General features: G+C 36.2%; 1 non-coding gene across 1 annotated transcript; it reads right to left on the bottom strand.

Annotated features, from left to right (window-relative positions):
• Positions 1-6168: 6168 nt before the first annotated feature.
• On the bottom strand, positions 6169-6299 carry LOC120852344. Its single transcript, XR_005718526.1, has one exon. It is a non-coding gene; the product is annotated as a small nucleolar RNA SNORA72 (small nucleolar RNA).
• Positions 6300-18457: the final 12158 nt, after the last annotated feature.

Here is an 18457-nt window from a genome sequence, read left to right as displayed (position 1 = left end):
CTTTCAGGTTCAAAGTGTGGGGAGAAGGAGATCATTGTAACTGAAGGTCACTTGGCAGCTAGACTGCATATCTCCCTAGGAAGCTGCCTTGTTCTATTGCATTCCCATTCTCGCATTGTCTTCAGACTCTCCACCTCAGGGCTATAGCCATACAACTCCATCATTTTCAATAGTGCTGACTGTGCCCACATTATTGGGCAGGCATCTAACCATTCATTGCAGAGGAAGAAACAGGAAAAAGCAAAAGTCAATTGACCACAAAGATTGCCTTCAAAGATCTTACACTTTGAGAGGCAAGATAAGATAGGTATGTCAGTCTTTGGGAATAGAAAAATTAAAAGAGATGATATCTTTGTGGGATGAGACTAGAAAAATCCAGTTATATCTAGGCAAAATTTTTAAACATAAATATAATTTATATTTGAAGACAGCGATTTTGATAGGTCTGCAGGTTTAATGAATCCCTCCCTACCTTTGATCTCATGGAGATCCTAAAAATAATAGCTTTAACTGAGCTCTGAAGGATTTATCCAGGCATTTCCTCTTTAGCATTGCTTACTTTCTTCTCATTTTCCTTTTCTAATAAATAAATCCATCTACCTGTTAATTGGAATTCCAGTCTATACTGAGCTTATTTGGGTAACTAGTTGAATGATCTGCTTTGTCTTAATTTATTCTTTAATTCAATTAATATTAATTACATGCATTGGGAAGAATTTCACTGTCATAGGGACTAAGACAAGAGATAAAAGAAACAGAGTCCCTTTTCTCATGGAGATTGTATCCTCTGACATCCAATGATGTTGAAGATCATCTTTTGTTTTCATGTCTGTTCATATTATTACCTCTAAGATTCTTAAATTTTCTCCATACTTAACACAACCTATGTGAAATTTTGTTGGTTTCCTACATGCAGTCCAGATAGGTAACATGTTGAACTACAGCTTGCATGGGAAAAGGATTTATAAATACAGAAAAGCAGCCATGATAGAACAGAATACTGAGTAGGCAGGAAAGCACAGAGTGGATGCCACCCACTCAGAGATGAATTATCTGGAGTACTTGAACTTGAATAGTAAAAAAATGTTTAGGACCAAGATCACTGATTACTATAACACAATACCAGGTTAAGTGATTAAGGAAAAGCCTTAAGTTCTTCAGGCTGTTAGAAAAGAACAAATGGACGAGATTTCAAATAAAGTAAGAAATATTTCATGAGACCATTTGCAAGAAGACTTGGACTGTCAAGGGCAAAGAATATGTGTTTTTCAAGTGAATCACGCTAAGGGGATTCTCAGCACAGTGGTAATATTAGGCCAAGATGCTCTTGAAAGCCAAGTGACTCTGCAGTCAAGGCTTCTCTAATAGTTCTAGAATCATAAATAAATCATTGACCTTTATGTCCTATCCAATTAGCTGAAATTTCATCAAATAACTGAGCTGTGGTGTCACTTTTGTGACAGATGTCAATGTATGACAATTTGAAAGAGTAGGAGAGATTTCTAAAGAGAATTAGGGAGTAGAGATCTGCAGGTATCAGGCAGGAAACAGTGTGTTATTTCTATATATATATGTATATATACAAAATTCTTTCATAATATATATAAAATTATTTTAAGTCTTTATTGAATTTGCTACAATGTTGCTTCTGTTTTATGTTTTGTTTTTTTGGCCAGGAGGCATGCAGGTTCTTGGTGCCCAACCAAGGATCAAACCTGTGCCCTCTACATTGGAAGGTGGAGTCTTAACCACTGCATAGACAGGGAAGCCCTGAAACAATGTGTTCTTAAAATAAAATGACTTCATATGTATGGCAAAACCAATACAGAATTGTAAAGTAAAAAAATAAATTTAAAAAATAATAAATTTAAAAAAAAGAAAAAAAAAGAAAATGACTTGAGTTTGGAGAGAGAGACCTTTAGCATCATGGAAGTTTCAGAACTCATTCTATCTTCATATGTGTTCAGATTAATAAATTTCCATCTCAAATGTTGCTTTCTTTCACTATGACTTTAATAACTAAATTAAACTAGTCTTTCATTTATATTGCATCATTTTGCACTTCATTTTTCTATATAAATGTCTACATCTTTCTCTCAAATATCCCATTGCATACGTGGGACAACTTGATCCATAATCCTCTCAGCATTTAGAACAAACCAAAGCTCCAAATATGAAATAAATTCAGATTTAATGTTTCATAGATCTGTGATCAGTGACATAGCAAACTCTCAGAAAGTCTCTGTTGTGCCGGGACCCACAGATGAGTGGAACCCACAGCAGGTGCAGAACTGGAGCCAGTGGCCCACAGAGCTGAGAAGCCAGCAATGGTGGGCTATGGCAGCTGCCACAAGATTACAAACTGTGATGCTGGCCTGGAGTCAATTAGAAAAAGATGTTAGTCAAGGAGAAATGTGTTTTCTCTGTTCTTTCTTGAACACCTGCACCTCCTAACTTAACATGATTTATCCAACTGAGTGGGCCACTTAGCAGGCCACAAAACCATGGCCAGCATCCAATATCCATGACCCCATTAAACCCTAATCAAGTGGGAGGAAATGGGAAGAAAGGGGTATGGTGTCATCTTTTTATCTTTTTCTTTTTTTCTTTCTAGACTCTTAGAGGCCAAAGAAAGTACATATTTGGAAACAACACAGATACAGATCAAATTACGTGTGTACAAATTAAACAGACAATTTTGTGTTTAATTGACAAAATTAACACATGACAACTTATCTAATTTTATGTCAAATTTCTGGCAACCTTAAAGCTCTGGAAGAGGACCAACTAGCTGAAAGAGTAAAAGAGACAAACCTGACATTTTTGCAGTTTATGTAGCTTATGGAAAACTCACATACACTGTCTTCCTTGAGAGTCACAATAGTGATATAAAGCTTTTAAATTATCAACATACACATTTTCCTCAAAAGGAAGCTAAGGCAAATATAGTCATAGGGATAATAATAACTCTCATTTAGCCAATTCTACAGAAACTCTATTAAACCTCACAAATGATGAGGTTGTAATTCAAATCATCGAAGTTCACTCTGTGCACGTAAGCCTTCTCAGTCATGTCTAACTCTCCTATCCCAAGGACTATAGCTTGCCAGGCTTCTCTGTCTGTGGGATTTCCCAAGCAAGAATACTGGAGTGGGTTGCCTTTTCCTCCTCCAGGAAATCTTCCTTACACAGGGATCGAACCCACATCCCTACACCTCCTGCATTGGCAGACAAGTTCTTTACCACCACACTGCCTGAGAAGCCCTATCTTTCACTCTGGGGTCAGGTTATCTTCTAAGGATTTAATCTCTTATAGTGCTCAAGATTATAATGCTCAAATGTATGCTTCTGAGAAAACTAATTCTGTGGTCATATAGAACAGAAGAGGATAGCATAGACATTGTTGAGTGGTTTATTTACTATTGGATTCATAAACATTTTACTTCTCAAACCTTAAAATCTTAAAGTAATTAAAAGACAAGATAAGGGGGTTGGTACAAGCAAGACACTAGTAGCAATAAAAAGTCACAGTTAAGAATGAAGCAGGTGAACTTAAGAAATCACACACTTTTGTACACATTTACACATAAATATAAATACTACAAAGAGAAAATCATGTGTCTTTTTAGTTGTAAACAAGCTGCTTCACATAGCATAATAATATATACACCTTGTCTTACCTCACATTGAAATAACTCACTTGAAATGATGACGCCAAGGCACTGATAAACATAGAAACTGAGTTTGGAGTATTTCAGCTAAACAATCAAGTAATCGTGTTATAGAATTGAGATTTTCACTAAAAGAGTTCAGTTCAGTTCAGCTCAGAAGCTCAGTTATGTCCAACTCTTTGTGACCCCATGAACTGCAGCACGCCAGCCATCCCTGTCCATCTGCAATAACAACAACAACAACAAAATAAGTATGCTTTTGATGGACATAGCTCTAGGTCTTTGGTAAAAGCACTAACATGACATGTAAATGACATGCAATTCATTTCAAACTAAGATTTTAAGAGCCAGTAAAATTAATGACAAAAATAAGAGTATATTAAAACAATTGACAATTAACAAGCAAGTTTATTAATGTCTCTTAAAAATAATGAAGATTAAGAACATAACAAAGATGCCAAGATTGATGATGGAGTGGAAGGAACAGTTTATGAACTTTCCATTGACAACTACACAGTTTGACAGCTCCTTAGGCAGTCCAGCTGGAAGAGGAAACCACTCCCATGCCAGTTTGTAACCATCCAGTGAACCTCTCTGTTGGAGTCTTTTTCAAAAATAAAAGCACCCATTTCTTTGTATTGGATTGATTTTTCATATCCCTCCTGAATTGGTGGGTCCAAAGCATGTGTTGTTCATTTATTCAGATACACATTTCAAGTGACTCATGTATCCTGGGGAATATGACAGTTCAGTGGGATAAAAAGATAAATAAGATTTTAACCTAGCTTTCTAGGTATGTCTTCTCCATTCAATGAAAATGTATTCTTTTCAATCTACTGAAACCACCCCCATTATTAACAGGCTTGAAATATTTGCAAAGGAGTGGCATTATTTTATGTTAGTAACTTCCTTAAATAAAATAAAAATATTAATAATAACAAAAGCAAAGCATCTGTATACAGAATCTTCAGTGTTCTTTTTTTTAATATAGTTATATAATTTAGCTATATAACAGGATGTGAAAGGGCAGGGGCAACAGGGTTTTCTGGGTAGCCAGAAGGGGAAGGGTGAGAAGAGCAAGAAATGGAAATGCTGGCCTATGAGGGATGCAGTTAGCAAACAAAGAGGAGCAGAGGGCACCAAAGATGCACTTCATTGGCTTCAGTTTTTTTTAAGGCTCTGGAATAATGTACAACTGAGATTTAATTGCTTTTCACTTGAAATGCCAAGAAACTCTGAAAATGGAGGCACTGCCTTTCCATGTATATACCAACTTAAAATCTTCATGGAATATTAAAAAGAACTCAAGAGATAAACCTGAAATTCAACCTTAATTGCTATACTTTCTAAACTGGTAAACTTGGGCAAAATACATAATGTTTTTTTGAGTTTCAAAAATTAGTTACACCATGTTAAATAACATTCTACTATTCATGGAGACTTATGACACATCAGACACTGTTCTGAGCATTGTAACGATATCAGTTTATTCTTTCTTGCAGTATCCCTTAAAAGTATTACTATTATTAATACTATTTTACAGAAAAAAAGAAACTGAGTCACAATGTTCTTAAAGAAATCACCTAAGGCCACAAAACTAGGAATTATCACAGACAAAAATGAAATATCAAGACCTTTGGCTTCATTTTGCTCTAGATAAAAAATGATAAATGTGCAATTCATTTAATGACAACTGATAATCATCAAATTAAAAATAGTTATTTTGCCTTATGACCCAGCAATCCCACTGTTGGGCATACACACAGAGGAAACCAGAATTGAAAGAAACACATGTACCCCAATGTTCATCGCAGCACTGTTTATAATAGCTAGGACATGGAAACAACCTAGATGTCCATCAGTAGATGAATGGATAAGAAAGCTGTGGTACATATACACAATGGAGTATTACTCAGCCATTAAAAAGAATACATTTGAATCAGTTCTGATGAGATGGATGAAACTGGAGCCGATTATACAGAGTGAAGTGAGCCAGAAAGAAAAACACCAATACAGTATACTAACACATATATATGGAATTTAGGAAGATGGCAATGATGACCCTGTATGCAGGACAGCAAAAGAGACACAGATGTGTATAGCGGACTTTTGGACTCAGAGGGAGAGGGAGAGGGTGTGATGATTTGGGAGAATGGCATTGAAACATGTATAATAACATGTAAGAATCGAAATACCAGTCTATGTCTGATGCAGGATATGACACGCTTGGGGCTGACGCGCGGGGATGACCCAGAGAGATGTTGTGGGGAGGGGGGTGGGAGGGGGGTTCATGTTTGGGAACGCATGTACACCTGTGGTGGATTCATGTCAATCTATGCCAAAACCAATACAGAATTGTAAAGTAAAAATTAAAAATAAATAAATAAATTAAAAAAAAAAAATTATTATATTGGCTGAGCTGTCATTTCTCAAGATTGATCAGATAACTCAAGTCACAGATATTTTCCACATAAGATGCATCATATAAATCAGACTTGGTTTTCACCAGCATTTATAAAACTAGATTTAGATGAGAACTGGGTCTATGGACATGTGTATGGTCTTCATTTAGCAAATGTTTAGCCTTCCCTAATTATTAAAATATCAGGACAGTGAGAATATCCACAGGCTGGCTCCTGTAAAACTCTTGTTCTAACCACTTCAGTGGTTGACAATGCTACTCCAACAATAATGAGATACCATTGTTCACATATTGGAATGACTAAAACCCAAAATACTAACAAAACCAAGTGCTGACAAAGATGTTGAACAACAGGAACTCTCTTTGATTACTAGGGCAGAGGTAAAATGATACAGCCACTATGGAAGATGGCTGGACCTTCTTACAATGTGAAACACAGGCTTACTACAGAATCCAGTAATCATACTCCAAGTGAATGAAAAACTTTATCTTCACATACATCTCTCTAAATGAATACTTGTATTAGCATTAATCATAATTGCCAAAGATTGGAGCAATTAAAATATCCTTCAGTAAGTGTATGAAGAAACAAATTGTAGTTCCTTCATTTAATGAAATTATTACATGATAAAAAGGAAACTAGCTATGAAACCACTAATAAACATGGAAGAAGTTGTATGCTTATTGTTGAGTTATTCAGTCACTCAGCCACATCTGACTGTTTGTGACCCCCATGGACTGCAGCACACCAGGCTTCCCTGTCCTTCACTATCTCCTGAAATTTTCTCAAACGTATATGTCTATTGAGTCAATGATGCCATTCAAGCATTTTGTTAAGAAGATTATCCATCTATTCCACCATATTGTTGAGTAGAAGTTAATCTGAGAAAGGCCATATATTATATGATTCCAACTTTGTAATATATTGAAAAATGCAAAACTACAGAGAAAATAGAAAGATCAAAGTTTCCCTGGGGCTTAAGGGAATGGGTAGAGAGATGAATTGGCAGGATATAGAACATTTTTACCCTGGGAAGATTATTTTGTATAATAGTGTGATAATGGATAAATGCTATTATGCATGTTTCAGAACCTATAGAATGTACAAGAAAAAATGCTAACTCTAATGTAAATTATAAACTTTAATTGATATAAATGTATTCATCAAGATGTAATAAATGTATCACACTAATGGACATGGAACAAGAGAATGGTTCCAAATAGGAAAAGGAGTACATCAAGGTTGTATATTGTCACCCTACTTATTTAACTTGTATGTATAGTACATCATGAGAAACGCTGGGCTGGAAGAAGCACAAGCTGGAATCAAGATTGCTGGGAGAAATATCAATAACCTCAGATATGCAGATGACACTACCCTTATGGCAAAAAGTGAAGAAGAACTAAAGAGCCTCTTGTTGAAAGTGAAAGAGGAGAGTGAAAAAGTTGGCTTAAAGCTCAACATTCAGAAAATGAAGACCATGGCATCCGGTCCCATCACTTCACAGCCAGTGGATGGCTAAACAGTGGAAACAGTGGCTGACTTTATTTATTGGGGCTCCAAAATCACTGGGGTGATTGGAGCCATCATATTAAAAGACACTTACTCCTTGGAAGGAATGTTATGTTCAACCTAGACAGCATATTGAAAAACAGAGACATTACTTTGTCAACAAAGGTCCATCTAGTCAAGGCTACGGTCTTTCCAGTGGTCGTGTATGGATGTGAGAGTTGGACTATAAAGAAAACTGAGCACAGAAGAATTGATGCTTTTGAAGTGTGGTGTTGAAGACTCTCCCTTGGACTGCAAGGAGATCCAACCAGTCTATCCTAAAGGAGATCAGTCCTGGGTGTTCATTGGTAGGACTGATGTTGAAGCTGAAACTCCAATATGTTGGCCACCTGATGCGAAGAGCTGACTCATTTGAAAAGACCCTGATGCTGGGAAAGATTGAGGTCAGGAGGAGAAGGGAACGACAGAGGAGAGATGGTTGTGTGGCATCACCGACTCATTGGGCATGTGTTTGGGTGAATGCCAGGAGATGGTGATGGACAGGGAGGCCTGGCGTGCTGCGGTTCTTGGGGTTGCAAAGAGTTGGACATGACTGAGCAACTGAACTGAACTGAACTGAATGCAAACTGTTAATAATAGGAGGAAATTTAGGGATAAGGTACAGATGAAGTCTATGGGAACTCTGCACTTATTGTACAATTTTTCTATAAAGCTAAGACTGCTGAAATATAAAATTAATTTTATATTTAATTTATTTATTAATATTTAATTATAGAAAGTCTACATTTTAGTGTTTTGTGAAGTAAATGAAATAAAGTTGTGTAAGATACTGAACCCAATTCCTTGTAAGAACTACAAGGAAGGAGGTCTACAGGAATTACTATACATTTTTATAATTACCATCAAAGATAATCTCAAACTTTGAAAATATTTCCAAAACATACAGCTTCCCAATGCCTAACACTTCCTGAAGCTGTGTTTCTTCTACCCCTAAAAGAAAATTAAAAGAATCCCCTTAGGGCATTCTCATCATTAAGTGGTAAAGCACACTTCAAATAATGAAAGCTGAAACTTTTTTCTCTTCTCACCAAATTTATCTTCATGATGCAGTTTTACTAATTGTTTTTTAACAGTCCAACTGTGTTTACCTGAAATCTCTGGATGGTGAACTTTTCTAGAGCTAACCATACTTTATGTAAAATAAAAGTTTATTTTCCACTTAACATGATCTTAGTCCCAGCAATAGTGAAATTCTTTAGAGAAAAGCTTTCAAGAGAGTCATCAAATGAATTTCCCTCTTTTCAAATATGATTGTATGTAAGTTGAACACACACATTGTCAATAAAATCTTTTTAGTGTTATGATGGTCACTGAAAGAGTTCATTTTCAGGACTTTGTGGAACTGGCAAGATGTGTTCAAAGGATAATGAAATTAGACTCTTTAGTAAACAAACATGTAACTCAATTCTGTATATACTCAATAAAACCATTTAAAAATATAGGACTATAATAATTTCTCACCAAAATTTTAAAACTATATATTTCATGTTTAGGATTAGCATTTTTTTTAAGCAAGGAAGAAAAAGAAAGACAAACTGTTTTCTAAATGCTGAACTCTTTCTAAAGAGTTTAGTGAAGAAAACTGGAAGATTTAAAACTGTGCTTGATTTTTGTCTCCTCTATGAAAAGCTTGCTGTTTAATAAATCTCTTTTTCTCCTCAGATTTGGGATGCTAAGTACAAGAATAATCCAATGTTACAGGTAAAATTAGCTAATCTAGGAGCCTTAGAACCAATTATATCATTAGCAGGGAGTTTCAGCTCACACAGTGATGAGTAGAAGGAACTTCAAACATGATTATTGAACACCAAAATGACCTCACCATCATTAGCCATTCTCACCTGTCAACTCCAATCTTATACTCCAACTTTGTAACTGGTGATGAGCTCTGTTCTTTGCAGGGAGTCCTCTCTGGATGTTCAAACTAAAACAAAAGTGATCACTTGTAGAATTTAAAATATGTATGTCAAAACCAATACAATATTGGAAATCTATATTTTAAAAATATCCTAAAAGAATAAGCAAATCACATTCGCAGGAGAAATAAAACAGCACAATTCTTAACGTTCAGAATAAAGAAAACGTTTCCACAGGATTCCAATGTGAAAATCATCATTGACGAACAAGACAAAAAAAAAAAAAAGAAATCATAGAGCTGCTTCTTTATGGCATCAGGCCAAGAAACATTCAATTTAAGCAGTTATACATGGGACCAGAATTACATGATCCTGGTGCAATTTTCTCATAGTCAACTCAATCCCTACTTTACAATTAAGAGTATCTCAAATGGCAATCCCTTTTTTTCTTTGTTTATTGTTTTTTGTGGTTTTTATTTTGAGGGTGGGGATGTGTGTTGGTGAGGTAGATGGACAACATGGGTAATGGGGGATTTGGAACATTTTAGAATTTAACAAAAAGTTTGGATCCTATGTTTTTTAACATGCTGTCTAGGTTTGTCATAGCTTGCTTTTCTTCCAAAGAGCAAGCATCTTTAATTTCATGGCTGCAGTTATCATCAGCAGCCCAAGAAAATAGTCTGTCACTGTTTCCTCTTTTCACCACCTATTTGCAATGACAAACAAACAAACAAACAAACAAAAACCTCCTCCATAAGCTTAGTGATAGATTTCCATCCTGCACACAGTTGACGTAATGTCAAAGATGTCAGTCTGTATGCATTCTGGGACAGATCATTATTTCTCTTCAGTCTTCTTAGGCTGTGGTCTAAGAATAAATTTTTCTGTGTGGTAATTTGGAAACTAGTCAAGGAGATTCTAAAAAAAAACCCATCAAGTTATAATTACCTGAAAAGCTTTTAAAAATGGATCCTGTTTCCAGAGGGTCTAATATGATTGGTCTGGATGAGGTTCTAGGCATAAGGTTTAGTAGAATTTTTGAGGGGCTTAACTATCCTGAGCAGTCACCTCTGTTGTCTCAAATACATATTCATTCAAAGGAGCATGGAAAATCCCAAGGCCAGACTCATCAATATCAACTGTATCAGCTTTGTTAGCTGTTAGAGGAAACTTTTAGTCTAAAATATGGTTTCTGTAGTTGGCACAAATTTATAATGCATTTCCAGAACCAAGATCCTAGAGTTAAAGAAAAAATTTGTGGTATGCAAACATTTGAGAGAATAAAAGATTTCTATATCCTAAGGTTTATCATCAAAGAGCATTTGCTTAATTTTTAGAATCAACACAGAGAGTACAAAAAGAGCTGCTATTTACTAATTTGCATATGTTAGCAAGCATTTTTTCTTGTATTGAGCATAGTGATCCAATGTTATTCATAAGAATTGCTTTCATTTAACATTTTCGGGATATTTTTGGGCTTCCCTCAAGGCTCAGTGGTAAAGAATCCACCTGCCAATGCAGGAGACACAGGTTCGATCCATGGTGGAGAAAAAAAATCTCACATACTTCAGAGCAACTAAGCCCCTGTGCCACAACTATTGAGCCTGTGCTCTAGAGCCTGGGAGTTGCAACTACTGAATTCCATGTGCCCTAGAGCCTGTGCTCCACAAGAGAAGCCATAGTAATAAAGCCCATACACCACATCTAGAGAATAGTCCCTGCTCTCTGCAACTAGAGAAAAGTCTACACAGCAACGAAGACCCAGGCAGCCAAAAATAAATAAAGAAGTAAAATTATAAAATTATCAGGATATTTTGAATAACCATATTAACAACTACTGAGTAAAATGTTTTACTAAACACGAAGCTGATTTTCAGCATCTGAGATTCCTAGTACATTTTTGCTTCTACACACGGGTCAGCAAGCTGACCCAGTAACCAGTAACCAACCAGTTACTATTCCAGTAACCTATGTGACACATCAGGCCTACTGTCTATTTTGGTATGGGCCACATGTTATGATTTTACATTTTTCAAATAGTTGAAAACAACTCAGAGGAAGAATAATGTTTCATGACATATGAAAATTATGTCAAATTGAAATCCAAGTACTCATAAATAAAGCTTTATCAGGACTCAGTCATGCTTATATAATATCTATCTATGCTACTTTCACACTACATGATATTTATAATACAGAACATATAGCCTTCAAAGTCTAAATATTTATTATCTAGGGTTCTGCTGCTGCTGCTGCTAAGTCGCTTCAGTCGTGTCCAACTCTGTGTGACTCCATAGACGGCAGCCCACCAGGCTCCCCCAGCCCTGGGATTCTCCAGGCAAGAACACTTGAGTGGGTTGCCATTTTCTTCTCCAATGCATGAACGTGAAAGGTGAAAGTGAAGTCGCTCAGTCGTGTCCGACTCTTGGCGACCCCATGGACTGCAGCCTACCAGGCTCCTCCATCCATGGGGTTTTCCAGGCAAGAGTACTGGAATGGGGTGCCATTGCCTTCTCCCATCTAGGGTTCTACACACACACACAGTTTGCAGATCCTTATTCTATACCTGGGGCTTTCCAGGTGGCGCTAGTATTAAAAAACCCACTTGCTAATACAGGACACTTAAGAGACTTGAGTTCAATCATTGGGTCAGGAGGATCCCCTAGAGGAGGAAAGGGAGCCTCACTCCAATATTCTTCTCTAGAGGAGTCTATGGACAGAGGAGCTTGGCAGGCTACAGACCATAGGGGCACAAAGAGTTGAACATGACTGAAAGTCTCAGAACATACACACATGCTGTATTAAATATTCTAAAATCACATTGAAGCATTAAAGGTAATGTATCTAACCAAGTACCAGAGATTATCATACTAAGTGATTGGAGTCAGATAGAGAAACATAAATATCACTTATATGTGGAATCTAGAAAAATTTATACAAATGAATTATTTCCAAAACAGAAAGAAACTCACAAGTATAGGAAATAAACTTGCGATTACCAAAGGAGGATGAGAAGAGAGGTAAATTAGAAGGTTGAGATTAACATATACACACTATTATATATAAAATAGGTAACCAAAGGAAGACCTATTGCATAGCCCAGAGAATTGTACTTAATATTTTACAATAACCTCTCCCAAGTGGCTCAATGGTAAAGAATCCTCCTGCAATGCTGAAAATTTCAGGTTCAATCCCTGGATACAGAAAATCCCCTGGAGGAAGGCATGGCAATCCCCTCCAGAATTCTTGCTGGGAGATTCCCATGAACAGAGGAGCCTGGCAGGCTACAGTCCATAGGGCTGTAAAGACTCCATCTGTGGTAGTCCATTTATCTTTGCCTGAAATTATTTTCTTTGGCCATATTCCCCAAATCTATTCTATTCAAGAATTATTTCTATATTTTCCCTTATCTTCTTTTCTCATTCCTTTTTTTTATCTTTTCTCTTCTGGTTTCCTTGGGGGCAGAGGTGAGTATCTCAGATGTTGAAGGATATGATAATCAAATTATTCAATAGATAATCATGTTAAAGTGCTTGATGTGTATCCTTTGTATGTGTTCTTGCAAAATCTATATTGCTTTGACTGTATTTTTATATTTATATAAGTGATAATGTATGATAATGTTTTCACATGGTAGTTTGCTTTTACTGCTAACATCTAGAATATCATTGTTCTTAATTTCTTCACATTTTTCTTATATTAGGCTATTTTATATATTCCTTCTTTTTTTTTTTCCTGTACACTCTCACACTGATGGGCTCTAACCTGGACTGCTTCCAGCTCCCAGACACAAATAGCACTGCAAGTAACATCCTTCTATGTGCTTTTTATGAATTCAAGTGAAAATTTATTTGACTTACACCCTCAAAACAAAAATTCTATTATCATAGAACATACTTATACTAAATTTGTTCAGATACCATCAAGTCTGTGTCAACAATAACTACACTGATATGTGTTCCCATCAGCAGAGTATAAATATCTCAAGAACTCAAGGATTTACTTTCTAGAGTAAACATGAAGCACCAGTTACATGGTCTTGTGCTGAGGTATAACTGTAATGCTTGCTAATCTCTCAATTTCTCATTTTCATTAATTACAATTTGTATTTTAATATTATTACATCTTTATTGTGTGGCACATAATATATTTATTATAGCGATGAATTATCTAAATCAACCTTTTTTAATATATAAAATAAAATTATCTTTCATTACTTACCAGAGTTTTAACTTTCATAAATGATGTGGCATGCAGAATAATGCCCCAAGATATCTGTATACTAATCCTAGGAATCTATACATATGTTGTAATATGTTATGTAAAAAATGATAATTAAGTTTTCAGAAGGAATTAAGGTTGTTAGTTAGCTCCTCTTAAATACGGATAGTATTGTAAAATATCTGAGTGGGTCCAAAGTAATCATAATGGTCCTTAAATGTAGAAGATGAAAGCAGAAAAGTCAGTTAGATTCAAATATAATGATGGCTTTAGTGTCAGCATGATACACTGTAGGAAGGATTTCACTGATTATTGCTGATTTTGAAAATTAATCAAGACTGCCATGAACCAAGGAGTAAAATCAGCCTCTAGAAGCCTAGAAGGACAAGAGAACTATTCTCCCTATCATAGGATGGATAGTGATTTCCTCAAATGTATTGTTGTTGTTTAGTCACTAAGCTGTTATCTGACTCTGTGTGATGCTGTAAAAGAGTCAGACACAATTTAACCCACCAGGCTCCTCTGTCCATGAGATTTCTGTAGCCCACCAGGATCTTTGGTCCATGGGATTTCTCAGGCAAGAATATTGGACTGGGTTGCCATTTCCTTCTCCAGGGCATCTTCCTGATCTAGGCATCAAACCCGAGTCTCATGAATTCCAAGTGGATTCTTTACAACTGAGCCACCAGGGAAGCCATTTTCCTCAGACGTTCATGTCTTAATTATGAAACCTGTGAATATGTTAAATTCCATGATAAAAAGGGACTCTGTAGATGTTATTAGACTAAAAATTTTGTGTTTAGTTAATCTGTGATTATCTGATTGGGCCAATGTAATCACCACTTCAGTTCACTTGCTCAGGTGTGTCCGACTCTTTGTGACTCCATGGACTGCAGCACTCCAGGATTCCCTGCAGTCCATCACTAACTCCTGTAGCCTAATCAAACATATGCCCATCGAGTTGGTGATGGACTCTGTCCATCTCATCCTCTGCCATCCACTTCTCCTTTCGCCTTCAGTCTTTCCCAGTATCAGGGCCTTTACCAAAGAGTCAGTTCTTTGCATGAGATGGCCAAAGTATTGGAGCTTCAGCTTCAGCATCAGTCCTTCCAAAGAATATTCAGGACTGATTTTACTTAGGATTGACTGGATTGGTCTCCTTGAAGTCCAAGGGATTCTTAACAGTTTTTCCAACACCACAGTTCAAAAGCATCAATTCTTTGGCACTCAGCTTTCTTTACTGTCCAAATCTCAGATCCATACATGACTACCAGAAAAACCATAGCTTTGACTAGATGGACCTTTGTTTGTCAAAGCTTTCCTTCGAAGGAGAGAGCGTCTTTTAATTTCATGGCTGTGGTCACCATCTGCAGTAATTTTGTAGCCCAAGAAAATAAAGTCTGTCACTGTTTCTATTGTTTCCCCATCTATTTGCTATAAAGACATGGGACCAAATGTCATGATCTTTGTTTTTTGATTGTTGAATTTTAAGCCAGCTTTTTCACTCTCCTCTTTCACTTTCATCAAGAGGCTCTTCAGTTCCTCTTCCCTTTCTGCCATAAGAATGGTATCATCTGTGTATCTGAAGTTATTGATATTTCTCCCTGCAATCTTGATTCCAGCTTGTATTTTGTCCAGCCCAGCATTTCACATGATGTACTCTGCTTATACGTTAAATAAGCAGGGTGAGAATATACAGCCTTGATGTACTCCTTTCCCAATTTGGAACCAGTCTATTATTCCATGTACAGTTCTAACTGTTGCTTCTTAACCTGCATACAGATTTCTCAGGAAGCAGGTAAGGTGCTGTGGTATTCCCATCTCTTGAAGAATTTTCCACAGTTTGTTGTGATCCACATAGTCAAAGGTTTTAGCATAATCAATGAAGTAGAAGATGTTTTTTCTGGAACTCTCTTGCTTTTTCTATGATCCAATGGATGTTGGCAATTTAATCTCTGATTCCTCTGCCTTCTCTAAATTCGGCTTGAATATCTGGATGTTCTTGGTTCCCATACTGTTGAAGCCTCAGTTGGAGAATTTTGAGCACTACTTTGCTAATGTGTGAGATTTGTGCAATTGTGCTGTAGTTTGAACATTCTTTGACATTGCCTTTCTTCGGGATTGGAGTGAAAACCAACCTTTTCCAGTCCTGTGGCCGCTGCTGAGTTTTCCAAATTTTCTGCCATGTTGAGTGCAGCACTTTGATAGTATCATCTTTTAGGAATTGAAATAGTCAGTTGGAATCCCATCACCTCCACTAGCTTTGTTCATAGTGATACTTCCTAAGGCCCATTTGACTTCGAATTCCACAAAGTCTGGTTCTAAGTGAGGGATCACACCATCGCAGTTATCTGGCTCATTAAGAGCTTTTTTGTATAGTTTTGTATATTCTTACCACCTTCCTTTTCTTATTATCTTCTGCTTCCATTAGGTACATACCATTTCTGAAACACAATGGAGTTTACCCTGTTGAATTTTAAAAACTGCTTAGAACTAATGCTTCCCTTTTCCTCCCATTTTCTCCCTTTTGAATAGGAATGTCTAAAATTCATATCCAGTGTTAATTACATTTTAATTTTTACTATTGATAATTTATTTTCTAGTTTCATAGGTTCAAAAACACATAGGAATTTTGCTCCAGGATGAGTTCTTTCTATACTCTTGTGATGAGATGTGAGTCTTTTGAGCTGATGACATTAAAATGAGATTTCTGATTTGGAAGCATTGCTACAGTGGGATAAGACTTTGGTGTGTGGCAAGTGTATTTTTTTCATGTGTGATAACCATTAATCTTTGCGGGACAGTTGACAGGCTGCAGTAAGTTGAATAGTGGTGACCCAAAGTCTCCTCATTCTCATCCCAGAAATGTAATATATAACCTTACTTAGTGAACATTAAAGATATGCTTAAAAATCTTGAAATTAGGCTTACCCTGGATTAACTGGGTGAGCTCAATATAAATGAAAGAGTCTTTACAAGAGGGTGACAGGAGGATCAGAGCAGTAATAAATGTGATAATAGAAGCAAGATATTGGAGTAATATTAGGATGGGATGATGATCCAAGGAATGAAAATGACCTTTAGAAACTGAAAAAAAGTAAATGGATTCTTCTGTAAGTGAAAGTGAAAGTCTCTCAGTCGTGTCTGACTCTTTGCAATCCCATGGACTGTAGAGTCCATGGGATTCTCCAGGCAAGAATACTGGAGTGGGTAGCCTTTCCCTTCTCCAGGGAATCTTCCCAACCCAGGGATCGAACCCAGGTCTCCCACATTGCAGGCAGATTCTTTACCAGCTGATCCACGAGGGAAGCCCATTCTTCTCTAAAGTTCTCCAGAAAGGATTACAACCTTGCTGACATATTAAGTCCAGTGATCCTTATTTTGGATTTATAACTTACAGAAGTATAAGATGATAAATTTGTGATATTTTAGTTCACTAACTTGATGGTAATTTGTTACAGCAGCAATAGAAAACTAACATAAACAATGACAGTTTTGATGTTGGAAAGACCTTTGGATTTCCCAGAATCTTTGAATGAACAGCTTAAAAAGGGGGATTATTTGGAGATATTTTTATTTATATATTGAGTTGCAGAGCAGGATCACATCCAAGTTCAGCTATTATGAAGCTTGTCTGAGTGGATATATGTTTGCAACAGAGTGCTTTGAAAGTAAGTGAAAGCTGGCAGAGATACCTTAGCATCTGGGAAATGCTACAAACTGTGATAATCTGATAAAATAGATAGATGGTATATTTCTGAAGAAATGCAAACATAATCTTGTAATAGTAAGGTTCCAGCATCTGAAACAGTTCCTGGCATCTGGTGGTCAAAAAATATTTATCAAATAAATGTCATCAAATCACCTGCTCTTCCCAGAGATACTGTGTTGTTTCTTATCTTCAAGTGCTTCTCTTTCTGTTATCCTCTGTCAGAGATGGCCTCCATTCTCTTCTCATCTCCTGAGTCTCCACCTTTCAGATATCTTTTGTATCCTATCAGATGTATTTTCCCTGCAAGCTTTTGATATTGCTCTTTGTATAATCATAGTAGTTTGTAATAATATTAAACATTATTTTATTAATATTACAGATTCCTGTGTTTGTCTCCTACAACACAAGGTGATTTTTTTCTTGGTGAGCAATCTTTTGTATTTATTTCTATATTCCATGCATTTCTTCACAGTGGGAAGAACTCAGAGCTTATGAATGCATATAAGAAACTAACAAATTATTATGTAAATTAAAGTGTAAAAGGATAAGCCCAAATACTTGTATATATGAGGGAAAATAATTTCCAGGTCTTTTCCCTATTTGTTTCCCATTTATTATCATTGCTATTTAAAAGATTCCAATGACCTATTTCCTTTTCTTCAATTGAGATATGATGGCATATAACATTGCATAACTTTAAGGTGTACAATATGTTGATTTGCTACATTGGACACTGCAATACAATTGCCACCGTAGCATTGGCTAACATCTCCAATTTTCATCATGTCACATAATTGTCACATAACTATCACTTCTTTTTCTGAGGCAGGAATATTAAAGATCTAGTTTCTTAATGATTCTGAGGTATATAATAGAGTTTCTCAGAAGTAAATACAGTTTCCCCCTTATAGCTGTTATTATTATAAAATAATTAGAAGATTTTAAAAATATGCATGCACTGTCTAAACACATGAGATTCTTTAGGTGAGTAGTTGGTGATGA

The sequence above is a fragment of the Oryx dammah genome, unplaced genomic scaffold (genome assembly GCF_014754425.2).
Source record: "Oryx dammah isolate SB20612 unplaced genomic scaffold, SCBI_Odam_1.1 HiC_scaffold_25, whole genome shotgun sequence".
NCBI classification, from domain to species: Eukaryota; Metazoa; Chordata; class Mammalia; order Artiodactyla; family Bovidae; genus Oryx; species Oryx dammah.
This window is presented reverse-complemented; position numbering and strand designations above follow the sequence as displayed.